At 42.7% G+C, this 14,352-nt stretch overlaps 1 long non-coding RNA gene across 1 annotated transcript in view; it reads left to right on the top strand.

Moving 5' to 3' along the window:
* The first annotated feature begins 1,295 nt into the window (after window positions 1–1,295).
* The window catches only part of LOC136157859 (uncharacterized), a 56,814-nt gene continuing 43,757 nt past the window's right edge, over window positions 1,296–14,352 (top strand). The window contains exons 1-2 of the long non-coding RNA XR_010661285.1: window positions 1,296–1,434; window positions 1,652–1,742. This is a non-coding gene — a long non-coding RNA (uncharacterized lncRNA). The remainder of the gene's footprint in view (window positions 1,435–1,651; window positions 1,743–14,352) is intronic.

Here is a 14,352-nt window from a genome sequence, read left to right as displayed (position 1 = left end):
GATCTGGGGTTGATGGTGGTGTTTTATTTCCTGATCTGCATGGGGGTGACATGGATGCATTTGCTTCGGGAGAATTTTTCACTTCATGTATGTCAGTTGTGCACATTTTTATGACTTGTCCACTTTTCAGTATGAGAGCTATACCATAGCAAATTTCACTAAAATTATTTGCTTGTGCTCAACGGCAATTAAAATTCTAAAATTATTTTCTAAATCAGTGGTTCGCAACCTTTTCGTGGAAGACAATTTTTCCATAGATTGGAGCTGAGGCATGGTTTCAAGATGATTCAAGTGTATTACACTCATTGTGCATTTTATTTCTATTATTATTGCATCAGCTCCACCTCAGATCATCAGGTACTCGATCCTGGAGGTTGGGGACCCCGTTCTAAAGAAAGAAATGGCAATGCCATGAGAAACCAAATGATTTGGATGAGATGAACAAGAAAGAAGAGTAAGAACTGGGTGAGGTCACACATTCCCCATCACTCTGGAGAGATGGAGCAGGGGTTCCATGCTGGCTAGACGGACCAGTCTGAGTTTTCTTGCCCCATCATAGCTCCTTTTCATAATGATGTGTTTATAAGTCTTCCTCTGCTTCTTCCATGCCTGTTAAAGATGCTGACATTAAGAGGCTACATTGAAGTAAGAAGATGAGCTCTGGGATGCAAGGGTGACTGTGGGCTACCACGGGCCAGTGACCTCACAGTGTTTACCAGCCACTGCTCACCTTGGTCATTCATTTGCCAAGTGCTTGGAGCCATCTCAGTTATGAAAACTGCCGTATGGGCCCCAACTCTATTCTCTTTTCTATTCATCATATTTGATTAATATCATTTGAAATATCATTAAGTAATTTTAATGCAGGTGTGTGGATCCGAAGCTACTCTAGAGCTTTCCTGACATAAACATTGACAAATTACGTGTGATTTTAAGTTTGCACAAGTGATTAATCTGCTCTTCTGTGGTTGAAATTAATTATTACTTTCATATTTACATGACTCATTCTGCTATGTCCGATCATTAACACGCTGCCATTTGCCCTGGATCATTTTTAAACACAATATTGTATATTTAATGTACAACGAGGACAAAGAACAAGAGGGAACTTTCATATTTGGTGATGTTATTAAAATTTTTATGTATTTTGTCTTCACAGAAGCTTAATGGGATAGTATCACTATAATGAAGTGGACTGGTGTATACTTTCCCCCAATTTATCTGTAAGTGCTAACATGATTTACTTATGAAAAATATATTTGGAAATTTCCACTTCCTCTTACAAGCTCTCTTATGGGAGTGAGTACAGAGGCTTTTAGAAGGTCGCACGTATTCAGTAGGAAAATCCAGGGGCCGGAGGGCTGACAGCCAACCTCACAGGACCTGTTGTGACTTCCTGCTGGTGGGAGGACTCACCTGCACCAGGTCAGACAGGTGGGTGTTCATCTTGCTCTCCAAGGAACGAGGCTCTGTAACTTGGGAACAATTTGTGATGCTGGGGCACCTTTATCATTTGAGAACACATAGTAAAAATGACTTCAGTTCAAGCTAAAGCAAGAGGGTCCATTAAACAGGATTCTATGTGTTCCTGAGCATTGTTTAGGTTCGTTACTCACATTGTCTTATATTTACTGTCATTTCCTTCTTACAGTCAACAAAATGGAGGCTTACGTTGCCTAAGGCTGGAGCAGGACAGAGTCTGCGTGCTGGTGAGGAAAGTGAGGTCTACGTGTGGTGAGAATGTGAGTAATAAGAATAAAACTTAATATATTTGTGTAAATGCCCTGGCTTTGGGGGGAGGGCAGGAAATTGCATGCATTGTTGCCTGCCTTGGCAGATACAAGTAGGCAGGCTCTATATTGAGTGACTTCTAGCTGTTTTAGGTTAAAGCTGATCCTTCAAGGGTTCCTGCTGAAGGGCGTCAGTTCTTGTTTTCTGCAGCTACACTCAGGCATAGGTGGAAAGGCAAGGAGTGTCCAGTGAGACACTGATGGGCATGGACAACCTTGCAGGTGGATTGTTGAAGAACAATTATTAAATGATACCAACTGGATTTTCACTGTTATTCTCTGCATCTGTGTATTCGGTCCGGCTAATGTCCATTGCCATGTTGCTTCAGGTCCAAGGATCCTTTCCTTGGTGCCACTGAGTTCACCGACAAGTCTGTTAAGCGCATTCTTCCCCTGTGGTATCCTGGAACTCGCATTTGTTGGGTCAGCATGGTATTTGACCCTTTCTTACAATTTCCATCTCTGCTGAAATCCACCATCTCTTCACATCCATGGTCTGTCTTTCCCACCAGAGCCTGTAACTCACAAGTCACCGTTATTTAAAGACACTGTCTGAGGGTGACAACAGTGGGGCCACTGGAGTCTGATTCTGCTGGCCCTGTTGTCTCATGAAGATGGTGTATGTCTTTTTTCCCTGCCTTTTCCCCATTACTTTTAACTGAATGCTTGCTATTAGGTGTGGAGAGTCAGACTGGGACCTGGCGTGCCCCTCCTGCTGAACTTTTGAGATGGGAGGCTGAGTTACCCTCAGCCCCAGGAGCTGGGCTGTGTTGGTCCAGGTGTTGTTCTGGTCCCTTCTGACCAGTAGCTCTGAATTCCTCCAGAATTCCCCTGAGCTGAGGGTGGACCAGTGGACGGAGCTTTCTGTGGTCCAGCTGCACCCTTAGCATCCAGGTTTCCCAGCGTTTCTGAGCAGGGATGGTCCTCTCTGGGCTCTCACACTGTCTGGTAGTAGATCATGCTTCTTGTGAATAGTTAGTTTGCTGATTTCCTCTAAGTTCTCATTATTAAACTAAAAAAACCCTAATGGCTTTTATATTTTATCTTATATTCATTCACCTTACTGAATTCTCCTACTAATTCCAATTGTTTAGAAAGAGCTTTTTGGATTTTCTAGTTACAGAATCATCTCATAAAAAAGGAGGTATTTTTATCTTTTCAAAATGCCACACGAGTTATTAAACACTTTAATTACAGTGACTAGATCCTTGAAGACAATATTTAATTATAATTGTAATAGTAAGGATACATCTCTAATGTCTAACTTTAATTAAAACAGATTCTGCATTTTACCCTTTAAAATAGTAATTCTGACTGTCTCGTGTAAATAGTTATTATTGTATTTAAACAGTTAACATATACTCTTTTTTTCTTTTTTAAACAAAGTCAAAGAGGAATGGTTAAAGAGAAATGTTATTTAACATGTTTTAACACTATATAAATTTTCTCCTTTATGTCTGCATGATGGAACCCACATGACCAAGCAGTGATTCATCTTTGTGCCAGCTCCATGCCCACACTTGCCTGGCTGAATGTGGCTGGAGAATAATAAATGCACCTGAGATGAATTCTCCCTTACCTTTCCAGGTGGCTCAGTGGTAAAGAATCTGTCTGCCAATGCAGGAGACGTGGGTTTGATCTCTGGGTGGGGAAGCTCCCCTGGAGAAGGAAATGGCAACCCTCTCTAGTGTTCTTACCTGGGAAACCCAACAGACAGAGGAGCCTGGCAGGCTACAGCCCATGGAGCCGCGGAGTGGGACACGGCTGAGCACACGCACACACACCACCGCCATCCTGGATTCCCAGGGTCCTCTCACTCTCTCCCTCCCTCTCTCCTCCCCCCTTCAAGCTCCCACCCTCTACCTCCATTCTTACTCTGGTGGTTCATATCCCTTTGGGTCTCTCTCAGGAGCAGGATGCTGTCTGAGGAGGGTGTCCACCCCTCACGTGGACCAGCTACAAGCATCTCCATATCCTCCCTGATCTTGAAGATCAGCCAAGCTGCCTACCCTCCAGCACATGTCTTAGACCCCTCATCCTCTTTCTTTTCATTAGGAATGCTTCCTCTTTCTTTTCATTAATTAATCTTCCCCATCTATATGTAAACATATCTGATGATAAGCATAAAAATCTCTATTTTCCTGTCTCAGTATTACCTCACTTTCTCCATTCCTTAGAGTAAACCCCCCCTAAGTTGTCTAAATTGCCTTTCTCCATTTCACATCTCCCTCTGAGGAGGTCTCTGACCTCCAGGGCCCCATTAAGACAGCTCTTATCTTGGACTGCCCCTTTCCTATTTAAACCATCTTGGAAATCTCCTCCAATGTCACAGCTTTAGGTTATGAGGGTAGCTCAAGACTGCAAAACTGCCATTTCCAGCCAGGGAAGTCCTTCCAGGGGCTTCTTAAAAGACATACTCATCATTGCCTCTGATGCCCAGTTACCTCTTTGACCACATCGTCTTCATAACCTTTCCAGGGGTTGTTTCTATCCAGGCCCATGTCTCCATGTTGTCCCCGAGGCTTTACCCTGGCTTCACCCTCTGTTTGAGTCAAGCTCCCCACACTTCTCCTTGGCCACTACACCTCGTCTGGTCTTGACTAGCAACTGGTGAGTTTCCTTCTCTGACAAATCTAAATAGACCTCTCTGTCTACATCCTCTGTTTAATTCTCCTCCATTTTCACTTATTGCCATCTAACATCATAGGTATATATTGTCTTTTCATTTTGTTTGTTGTCGTGAAACAGGTTAGATGCTCATCTAAAAAAAATGTTCATAAATTAGGAAAATAATGCAGGAATACATTTCTAATACTTGAATAAGTTTTTTTTTTTTCCTGTCTTCATAAATCAAACCCATTTGTGACTTTCCTGTATTGTTCTATCTTTATCAGAATTTTGAAAGAGTTATGGTGCCTTTGGGAAGTGAATTGGGAGGCCTTTCATCTCTGTTCTGAGGCCTGGGATAATTTAACTTTGAGAAGCCTCTCTCTTGAAGGTTATATAAATTCATGTTACATAAAACTCAGCTGGGACTCCATCTGTCCTCAGTGTCTTTTTCAATGGTAGATCTTTAAGTGTCTTTTTCTAAACTCTCTTATGGTAACTGATGTATTTAAGTTTCCCCTTCCTTTCTTTTTGGGTGAATTTTGGCAATATATATTTTGCTGGGAAGTCATCCATTTCCTCTAAATTTTCAAATGTCTTGTCAGAAAGTTTCATATATACATATATTTTTATGACTGCTTTAATCACTTCTACCTCTATAGTTATAGTTATTTCTTGTTTCTCTCTCCTAGTTTGGTGCATTTTTTGCCTTCTCTTTTCGCTTTAAACAAGCTCATGAAGCATACATATAAATAAACTGACTCAGATTTGAATTTTAAAATTTCTGCTACCTTTAAAATTTTCCCCTAGTTTTAGCTTTTGTAATGAATTTTTATTTCCTCTTTGTTTTGGGTTTAAATTATTTTATATATTTATGGGATGAACATAGCTCTATTCTTTAATTTTCTTTGTAAAATAATGACGATATTTCATGTCAATTTTTTTCTTATTCTGAAAACTACTTTCATTTTGTCCCACAGGTTTAGCTGTGAAGATAGTTCCTCTTCACAACTTTTTACATCCTTATAATTTTCCTTTTAATTTTCTCTTTGTCTAAGAGTTATCTGTCTAGGAATGTTCTCCTTAATCCCCCAGGGATTCTGATTATTGGTCCCTTTATATTATTAATTATTTCTGATCTTTTTAGTTCATGCTTACAGAATGAACTCAATGAAGTTTTTTTTTAATGTACTTAAGCATTCTTTTAAGCTAAGAAGGTAATTTATTTTATAAATATTCCATGAACATGGGCATTAAAAAAATCTTTTCAAGGAATATGAGATTTCATATATACCAATTAAATCATACATACTTATTTTACTATTATTTAGTTATTTCATAAAATTATTTTTGTCTCTTAAATCTGTCCAGATCTCAAAGAAGCAGTTTAAAATATCTCAGTCAAATTATAATATTAACAGTTTAGTTTTTGCTTTATTTGCTTAGGTTTGTATGATTTGGTACATATGAGAAACAGAAAGTCCCTCTTTATTTCTTTGTGCTTTTAATTCTAAAGTTAACATTTTCCTAGATTGTCATTCTAACTTTTATTTTCCTTTCTACTTGTAGAATATCTGTCTATTGCCCACCCAGAGCTCGCTATTCTAATACATTTGTTATTTGGTGTCAGCATTTCCCCAAGAATTCTTTCATATGGAGTGTGAGGCTGGGGTATATTTTCCAAATGACCACATATTCATATTTTGAATATGGGTTTGAATGATGGTGGATATTTCTCATATATTATCTAAAGATGTTATTCTAGTATCATCTAGAATCCCTTTGATCAATAGTTTTAGAATGCTTTAATGTCTTCTCATATTTATTTCCGTGTATTTCTTACATTATTTTCCTTATCTGAGGCATATCTGGGAAACTTTTCAAAGTCCATTCATGTATTCTTTTCCTTCTAGAACTCCTGTTTTTCTCTCAGTCTTCTTTAGGATTACTTTCCTCTACTGCCTGTGATTCCAACTTTACAATTTTGAAGCATCTTTTATAAAAAAGAGTGAAATAATGCCATTTGCAAAAACAATGAATGGGCCTAGAGACTGTCATGCTAAATGAAGTAAGTCAGAAAGAGAAAGACAAATACCATGTGATGTCACTTTTGCATGGGGGCTTCCCAGGTGGCACAGTGGTAACGAATTTGCTTGCCAACACGGGAGACTTGAGGGACATGGATTCAATGCCTGGGTCGGGATGATGCCCTGGAAAAGGAAAGGACAACCCACTCCAGTGTTCTCTCTTGGAGAATCCCATGGACAGAGGAGCCTGGCGGGCTACTGAGCATGGGATCACAAAGAGTCAGACATGACTAAAGCAACTTAGTACATCACTTGCATGTGGAATCTACATATGACCCAAACATATGAAATAGAAAGAGACTCACAGGCATAGGAAACAGACTTGTGGTTGTCAAGGGGGAGGGATGGATTGGGAGTTTGGAATTAGCAGATCTAGATACACAACAAGTCCTACAGTAGAGCACAGGGAACTGTATTCAATATCCTATGATAAACTACAATGGAAAAATATGAAAGAGACTTTATGTATATATATATACACACATATATATGTATGTATAACCGAATTACCTTGTTGTACAGAGGAAATAAGCATAATATTGTAAATCATCTATACTTCAATGAAATAAATTTTTTAAAAATTAAGGCAATAACCTATGTTCTGAGTACCCTGGTTGGCTCAGACCGCACCTGAGTCAATGGGTTCGTATATCTATCTTCCAAGCAGAGCAGGCAGGAAGAATTAAGTGAAGGCAGTCAGTCTGGGATGATTTTAGAGCTTCTCAGGTGCTGAGCCAATGCTTCTGGGACTTTTCCTAAGAAGCAAACCCCCGAGAGAGGTGGATTATGCGGCTATTATCTGAGAAGGAGGAGCTCAATCTTTTAACAAAATATGACAGAGGAGACATTCTATGGAGACCATCTGAAACATGGCTTAGAATCATCTGCTGGGACAGCTTCTGAGGAGCTGATTGAAAGCAAAGAAGCAATCCATTTTTAAAGGACTTGTAGATCAGGAGCAGACTTTGAAGTGGGTGGGACTGAAATGAAAGAGTGGAGATAAATCATAACTGAACTCAGCCCTGGCAAGAACAAGATCTTGAAGATGAGAAGCTGCACTATTAACAGCAGGTCAGAAGATGGGAAAAAGAAAAGCAGGTGAAGACTCCCACGTGTCCACCTGCAGACATGAAGCCTGCTGGCGCACTGTCTGGATGGTTTGCATTCCCCTGTTTTGCACAAGGCACATTTACGAAAACACGAGAGCCTTCAAGGGCTCTTGTTTCTCAGGAGACACTGCTTTTCTTCCTCTCAGACACTCTCCAAGTTCCTCACACCTTCTGGGCTCTGGGGAAATACACTATCACATGGCTCTTATTCCAAGCACCCTAATTTTAGACGAACGGATGTCTTTGTACGTTCTCCTCTTCAGAGTGTGGGGTACAATGTGATCACCAGCCCTGTGGGGACCTGACCTCAGACTCACTGGACTTGGTGTGACCTCAGGGTGGTGCCATTCATGGGGTTCTCATTCTGAAACGTTGCCTACACTCATCTGTCTGACCTCTTGCATCTTCCTGACTTGCTATATTTTTTTTGGTTAACTTTAAAAGAAGTTTTAGATACCTTATAACCCTGATAGTTCAGCTGGTAAAGAATCCACCTGCAATGCAGGAGACCTGGGTTCGATCCCTGGGTTGGGAAGATCCCCTGGAAAAGGAAAAGGCTACCCACTCCAGTACTCTGGCCTGGAGAATTCCACGGACTGTATAGTCCGTGGGGTCACAAAGAGTTGGACATGACTGAGCACTTTCACTTTCAAAGGTATTCCTAATATGATTCATATTTTACAGTAGGATTGGTTAGGAACCCCATCTGTCTTCACTTAACTAATTTACCAATATGAATAAGGTAAAAATCTCTCACTTTTTTAAAGTAAAAATCTAAGAAGCTCAAAGACAAGGCAGCATCCTCACCTTTCACCTTATCTTATTACCTGTGACATGAACACTCGTGTCTTTGTTCTCTTTGGTGCTTTGTATGGATTACCACTTCTGCACTTTGTTCGTCATGTTGCCAGTCTGATTTCCATTCCGCTTAACCCGACTGTCTGTGCATCAGGCAGCCTGCCCCTCCTCCAGCAAAACTGTAAAAGGCGCCCTAATTCTTGGCCTGATCAAGAGCTGTCCTCACTCCATGGGGCCCTCCCACACAGCTGGGAGCCATATTGGACCCATAGCTCTGTGATCCTCTCACAGTAACACCATGGCTTCAGAGCACGAAACTCTTATCCAGTTTCCTCACCAGACTGCAACCCGCCTGAGGACAGGCATCATAGCCTGGTTTATCTGTAGATTCTTGGCAGCATCCTCAGTTTGATACATAACAGGTATCTTCGGTATCCATTGAACACATCTCTAGTATTAAATGGTCCTGCCTTTGACATGAGATTATATCTTCTTTTCCCTTTTGTCTCACGAGGAGCCTACATGTCTTCCTGAGGGCTCACAACAGAGCAGTCACACCCCATTCGTCTTTGATTTGTATCTCACTTTTGGAGATTGCCACCCAGATTCTAGGTTCATGAATATTCAGTGACTATAAAAAATAAAGTGTCTTCATTTTCCAATGGGGTCAACTAAAAACTTGGGCTTCCCCGGTGGCTCAGATGGTAAAGAATCTGCCTTCCAATATAAGAGACCCAGGCTCAATCCCTGGGTTTGGATGATCTCTTGAAGAAGGGAATGGCTACCCACTCTAGTATTCCTGCCTGGAGAATCCCATGGACAGAGGAGCCTGGTGGGCTTCAGTCCATGGTACTGCAAAGAGTCAGACACGACTGAGTGACTAACACTTTCACTTAACTAGAAAATTAGTCTTCAACTTGAAACTTCGATTATGTACATAAAATCTACAAACCCTCTTAATTAAGAATTTTAGTCAACTGAAGTTAAATTTAATAATTTATTAGTATCTTTAAATTGCAGCAGGAAAAAGTAATCGTGTTAATAATTAGAAAGTTGAGCACGGACTTTTTTTCAACAGAGTTGCCTTCATACTATTATATTTCACTTCATTTAAGTAAAGCAATGTTCATGCAAATGGGAAATGATGTATTTGTTTGAGGCCTGACTTAGGATGCAAAAACAAATGTGGAGTTTTTGTAACAACACTGAAATCATAATTTTATTGACAGCTTCAGAATAAGATGAGGGAACACTCTAAAAACATTAAGCATTTCCTATTTAAGCTTTCCCATCAGCTGATGTGAAATATACATGAAGTCACCAGAATTCAAGAGACCTGATGAAGGATACAGGAAGTGTGTTTCCTATTGTAGGTGCTCTGCACACCAGCTGTGTGCCTGTCTTGCACACCCCACCTGGCCTGCCTGCTACTTGCCAGCTCCACATCCAAGTGGCCACATCTCCCAAGTGAGTGCAGAGACAGGGTAGACCTTCAGGAGCCCACACTTCCTCTGGCTCTCAGCCTGAGTCCTCACGGCAAAGGGTCAGGGGGCTCCTGACTTCTATCTTCTCGTCCTCTCTGCTAGAATAGTGCAGGGAAAGTGATAGGAGCTGGGGTACCTGGGACTTAGGATGCTATGTATAATACATCACAGAGTTAGGTCTTGCCCAGTTTTCATGGTCCAACATGTAGGTCTGCATAACTCAGAGCTGAAGGGGACTTGAGCTGTACGGTGAGCTGCAGGTCACCATGTATATCACTTAGGATTCATATCCAGGTGAGTCATTTGGAGGACACAGCGAAAACACAAGAGTAAAGGGATGTAAAAATAGGCCCAAGGGGATTTCTCTGATGACCTAATGGCTAAGATTCTGATCCCAATACAAGGGGACTGGGTTTGATCCCTAATCAGGGAACTAGATTCCACATGCTGCAACTAAGACCCAGCACAGCAAAACAAATAAATGTTTAAGAAAAGAAAATAGACCACGGTAAACCTAAAGATCAGCTAGCACTATGCCTGGATAGAGTGGCAAATAGAGCTTTTGTCATGTGACAGGAGAATCACATGTCTAACTGGATCCATTCCTCTGAGCAGGAGGAGACAGAAGGGCATCCGGAGGGCCCTGAAGAGTCCAAGGAAAAGCAGAGGGAGATGTGGGCACCAGGGAAGCTGTGAGCATTTCCATCCTGACATGGGAAGCCTCCACTCTCTGCCCTGTTAGGAAGACAAGTTCTGGGCAAACATCTACCCGCTCCGTTCCAGGATCATCCTCAGGGAGACCTCCATACAACAACCGCCTACACAAATCAGGACCTTGGCTGAATTTTTGCATGTTGAATCTGAAATGTAGAAACATTCCTTTCACACTTCACTGATCACTTGAAAAATATTGATCAGAATGTCCCATTTAAAAAAAAGGAAGGGTTTTCAATTAGTCTTCCAATCACTGTATTATTAACATGACAGTGGTAGTCGCTCAGTCGTGTCTGACTTTTTGACACCCCAAGGACTGTAGCCCGCCAGGCTCCTCTGTCCATGGAATTCTCCAGGCAAGAATGCTGGAGTGGATAGCCATGCCCTTCCAGGGGATCTTCCCAACCTAGGGATTGAACCCAGGTTCCTGCATTATGAGCAGATTCTTTACTGTCTGAGCCACCAGGGAAACCCATATTATTAACATGGTCTTCATGAAATCAGTCTCCTTTAGGCTGCAAAAATGTCAGTTTGATTACTTTAAAAACAATTAAGATGAGTTGCAATTTTTATCAGTCTTGGAGCCATATACGGATTGATGAATGTTCTCAAGTCATCATACTTTAAAATGCAACCAAACAGGTAATTATCATATACCATTAGATATAATTATACGTGCTAATCTCCATAAAATCTTCCAAGTTAATATCACATATTAGCAGTTAATCATATAGTTTAAATGGGTCCATGATGCATTTTTATGAACTGTCTCATCTGCATCAGTAAAGAATTCACAGAGCAAGGGAGAAATGGAGGTAAATGGATGTTCCATGGAGAGGCTAGAATTTGAAATGTGCTCTCCTCCTACAAGAAAGCAGGGCTCCCATGACTGCCAGATCAGAGGACTACCTCACAGCTCCCTTCCCATGTTTCTTGTCTCCTTCCCCTCCTCCCCACCCCCGAATAGCCAACAGCAAAGACATGAGGACGTTCCCCAGGTGGTTTCCTTTGACTTAAGAGCCCTGGTCATGCACCAGTACTCAGCCCCATGACATAACCTTTCCTTGGTTCCTAAGAATCATAAATCAGTCCATCCGCGGGTTCCCTGGAAGCAGGCTCCCCTCTTCGCTCTAACACTTGTTGTCTTGCATCTTCTCCATTGAACTGTGATGTCCTCAAATGTCTCTTCACTGCCTCTGGCTGTCCATGTGCTTCCTGGTACTTCTCAGAACACTTGCCTCTCAGTGGGGAGAGGTGGCCATCTCTGGCCAATGTGCCGGGAATGAAGTCACCTATAGCCTGCAGTCCAGAAGGGTGGCTTTGCTCTGATCATGCATTTTCTTAGCCAGCCAGGCCACCCTGCTTTTGGGGACTTGTGGTCCAGGAGGTGGAGCCGCAGGACGTGGGAGCTTCCATCGGACCTGTTTCTCAAGTCATGGTACTAACCAGCTGAGGTCAGCAGGAGAGAAGCCAGGACTATCAAGCCTCTCCACTTTGGGGTTCATCCCAGATTGTCAGGCCTCTCCATGTCGGGGTTCATTCCACAGCACAGAGTGATCTCTATCAGGACACAGCATGCCATCTCACGACTCTGGTCTTTTATCCACCAAACTGACACAGGACCACATTTCATGAAGAAGCAGCAGTGTAAAGACTCATCCGTGAGCCCAGTAGCTTTGTGCATGAGCTGTTCATCTGGAATTCTTTGCCTTCCTTCCCCGTTGGCATCCTCAAGCACCGAGTGAACATGAGCATCGGGGGTAGACTGTCCGGCAAACCTGATAGTGAGACGCAGGCTCCAGCAGCTCTGGGCCTCTCCTGTCTAGTCCTGCTGGTGGACCTCAGACAGTCTAGTGAATTATCTTCAGGGGTCTCCCAGGGATGCAGCAACTAGGAAAGTGTTGTAAACATGAAATGATGGGTGTGACCACACAGGCATGGGATGTGTGAGTAACACCAGCTATAGCGATTTGGCAGTGGGTTCACCGATGGTACCTGTGAAATGGGTGGATGTGAGACCCCGGGATGGTGGGGAGGTGGGATTGGATACAGCCCCTGGGACCCTCAGGTGGGCGTGACCTGAGTAGGTGATGCTCCAAGGGGCTGCTCACATGACCCTGAGAACTTCTCCCATGTTTGGAGGTGCCATGTCTCTGAGTCCCTCTAGAGGGAAGGCCACCTGATGTAAAGAACTGACTCATTGGAAAAGACCCTGATGCTGGGAAAGACTGAAGGCAGGAGGAGAAGACGATGACAGAGGATGAGATGGTTGGGTGGCATCACCGACTCGACGGACATGAGTTTGAGCAAGCTCCGGGAGTTGGTGATGGACAGGGAGGCCTGGCGTGCTGCAGTCCACAGGGTCGCAGAGAGTCAGACACAACTGAGCGACTGAACTGAACTGAGGGGGAAGGCCACAGACAGCAAGGAACAGATTAATTATCTTGTCTATAATTTGCCACAAGCACTAAGAGAGTCTGACTAAAGAAATCTCTAAGTTTTCTTTAGGCAGTGAAAATAGAATGAGTTCATAAACAATCTTTTTTTTTGATCCCAAGGTGATCTTCCAGCATGGCTTGATTTAATCTGCCTGCTCGTCTCATTCGGGAGGCTGAGCAGGTGGAGCAGGCAGCTCCAGCTCTCTGTCTGCTTCTGAACCGTATCATGTCTGGCTCTGCACAGGGTGAGACTGCAGGCTCTCTGGGCGTGCTGAGAAAAACAGCAGGAAACTGCCTGCAGGGAAGAGGGGACTCAACAAAGTGACACATGACCTCACGGAGGGCTGTTAACCAAGTGTCCTTGGCGAGGAAATGTTTGACTTTGCCCAGAAACCAGATTTTAGTGTTTCAAGTTTTGCTGAAGAGAGTGGGGCTAGGACTTGTATCTAAAATAAAGTCCAAGTTTTTAATGAAAAAAATTTTTTTTTTTCCGCCTGAAGCTAGAAAGCGGTAAGGTGTGACAGTGACCTGACTAGTCTCTGGTTAAGTGGATGAATTAGAAGTCAGAGAGCATGTCAAAGAGGCGTGACTGCGGAGAGAGATGGAAGTCAGAGATGTCATTTGAAATGAGCTTGTCTTTACAGAACAATTTAAAGCAGCCTATTTCTTAGATTGCAAAAGCTACTGAGGGACTTCCCTGGTGGTCCAGTGGTAAAAGAGTCCACCTGCCAATGCAGGGCACACAGGTTTAATCCCTGATCTGGGAAGATCCCACATGCCTTGGAGCAACTAAGCTTGTGCACCACAACTATTGCATCTGTGCTCTACTGAGCCACAACTACTGAGCCCTTGTGCTGAAACTACTGAAGCCCGTGAGCCCTAGAACCTGTGCTCCACAAGAGAAGCCACCACAATGAGAAGCCCACACACTGCAGTTAGAGAGTAGCCTTCACTCACTGCAATTAGAGAAAGCCCATGTGCAGCAACAAAGGCCCAGTATGCCAACATAAATAAAGAAATAAATATTTTAAAAAGTCACTGAGGCCAGTGGTGACACTGTGTTTCTAACACTGATTATCAGGAAGCAGAGACACGAGGGCAAAGCAGAACCAGGGTGGAAGCCAGCCTTTCTCTCTCTTCTGCTATGTGCCTAGGACTTGAACTTATTTAGACTCAGGTCTTTCTGCTCTAGATGATCCCAGGGGGCTTTCATGTCTATTAATCTTACTCATTTATTGTTATTATTGGTGAAAGATAGAATAGGCTTCTTCTTCCATTTGAAATGCACACTAGCTGGAAACCTGGTTCTTAGGAATTGCTCTCTG

The sequence above is a fragment of the Muntiacus reevesi genome, chromosome 2 (assembly GCF_963930625.1).
Source record: "Muntiacus reevesi chromosome 2, mMunRee1.1, whole genome shotgun sequence".
NCBI lineage: Eukaryota > Metazoa > Chordata > Mammalia > Artiodactyla > Cervidae > Muntiacus > Muntiacus reevesi.
This window is presented reverse-complemented; position numbering and strand designations above follow the sequence as displayed.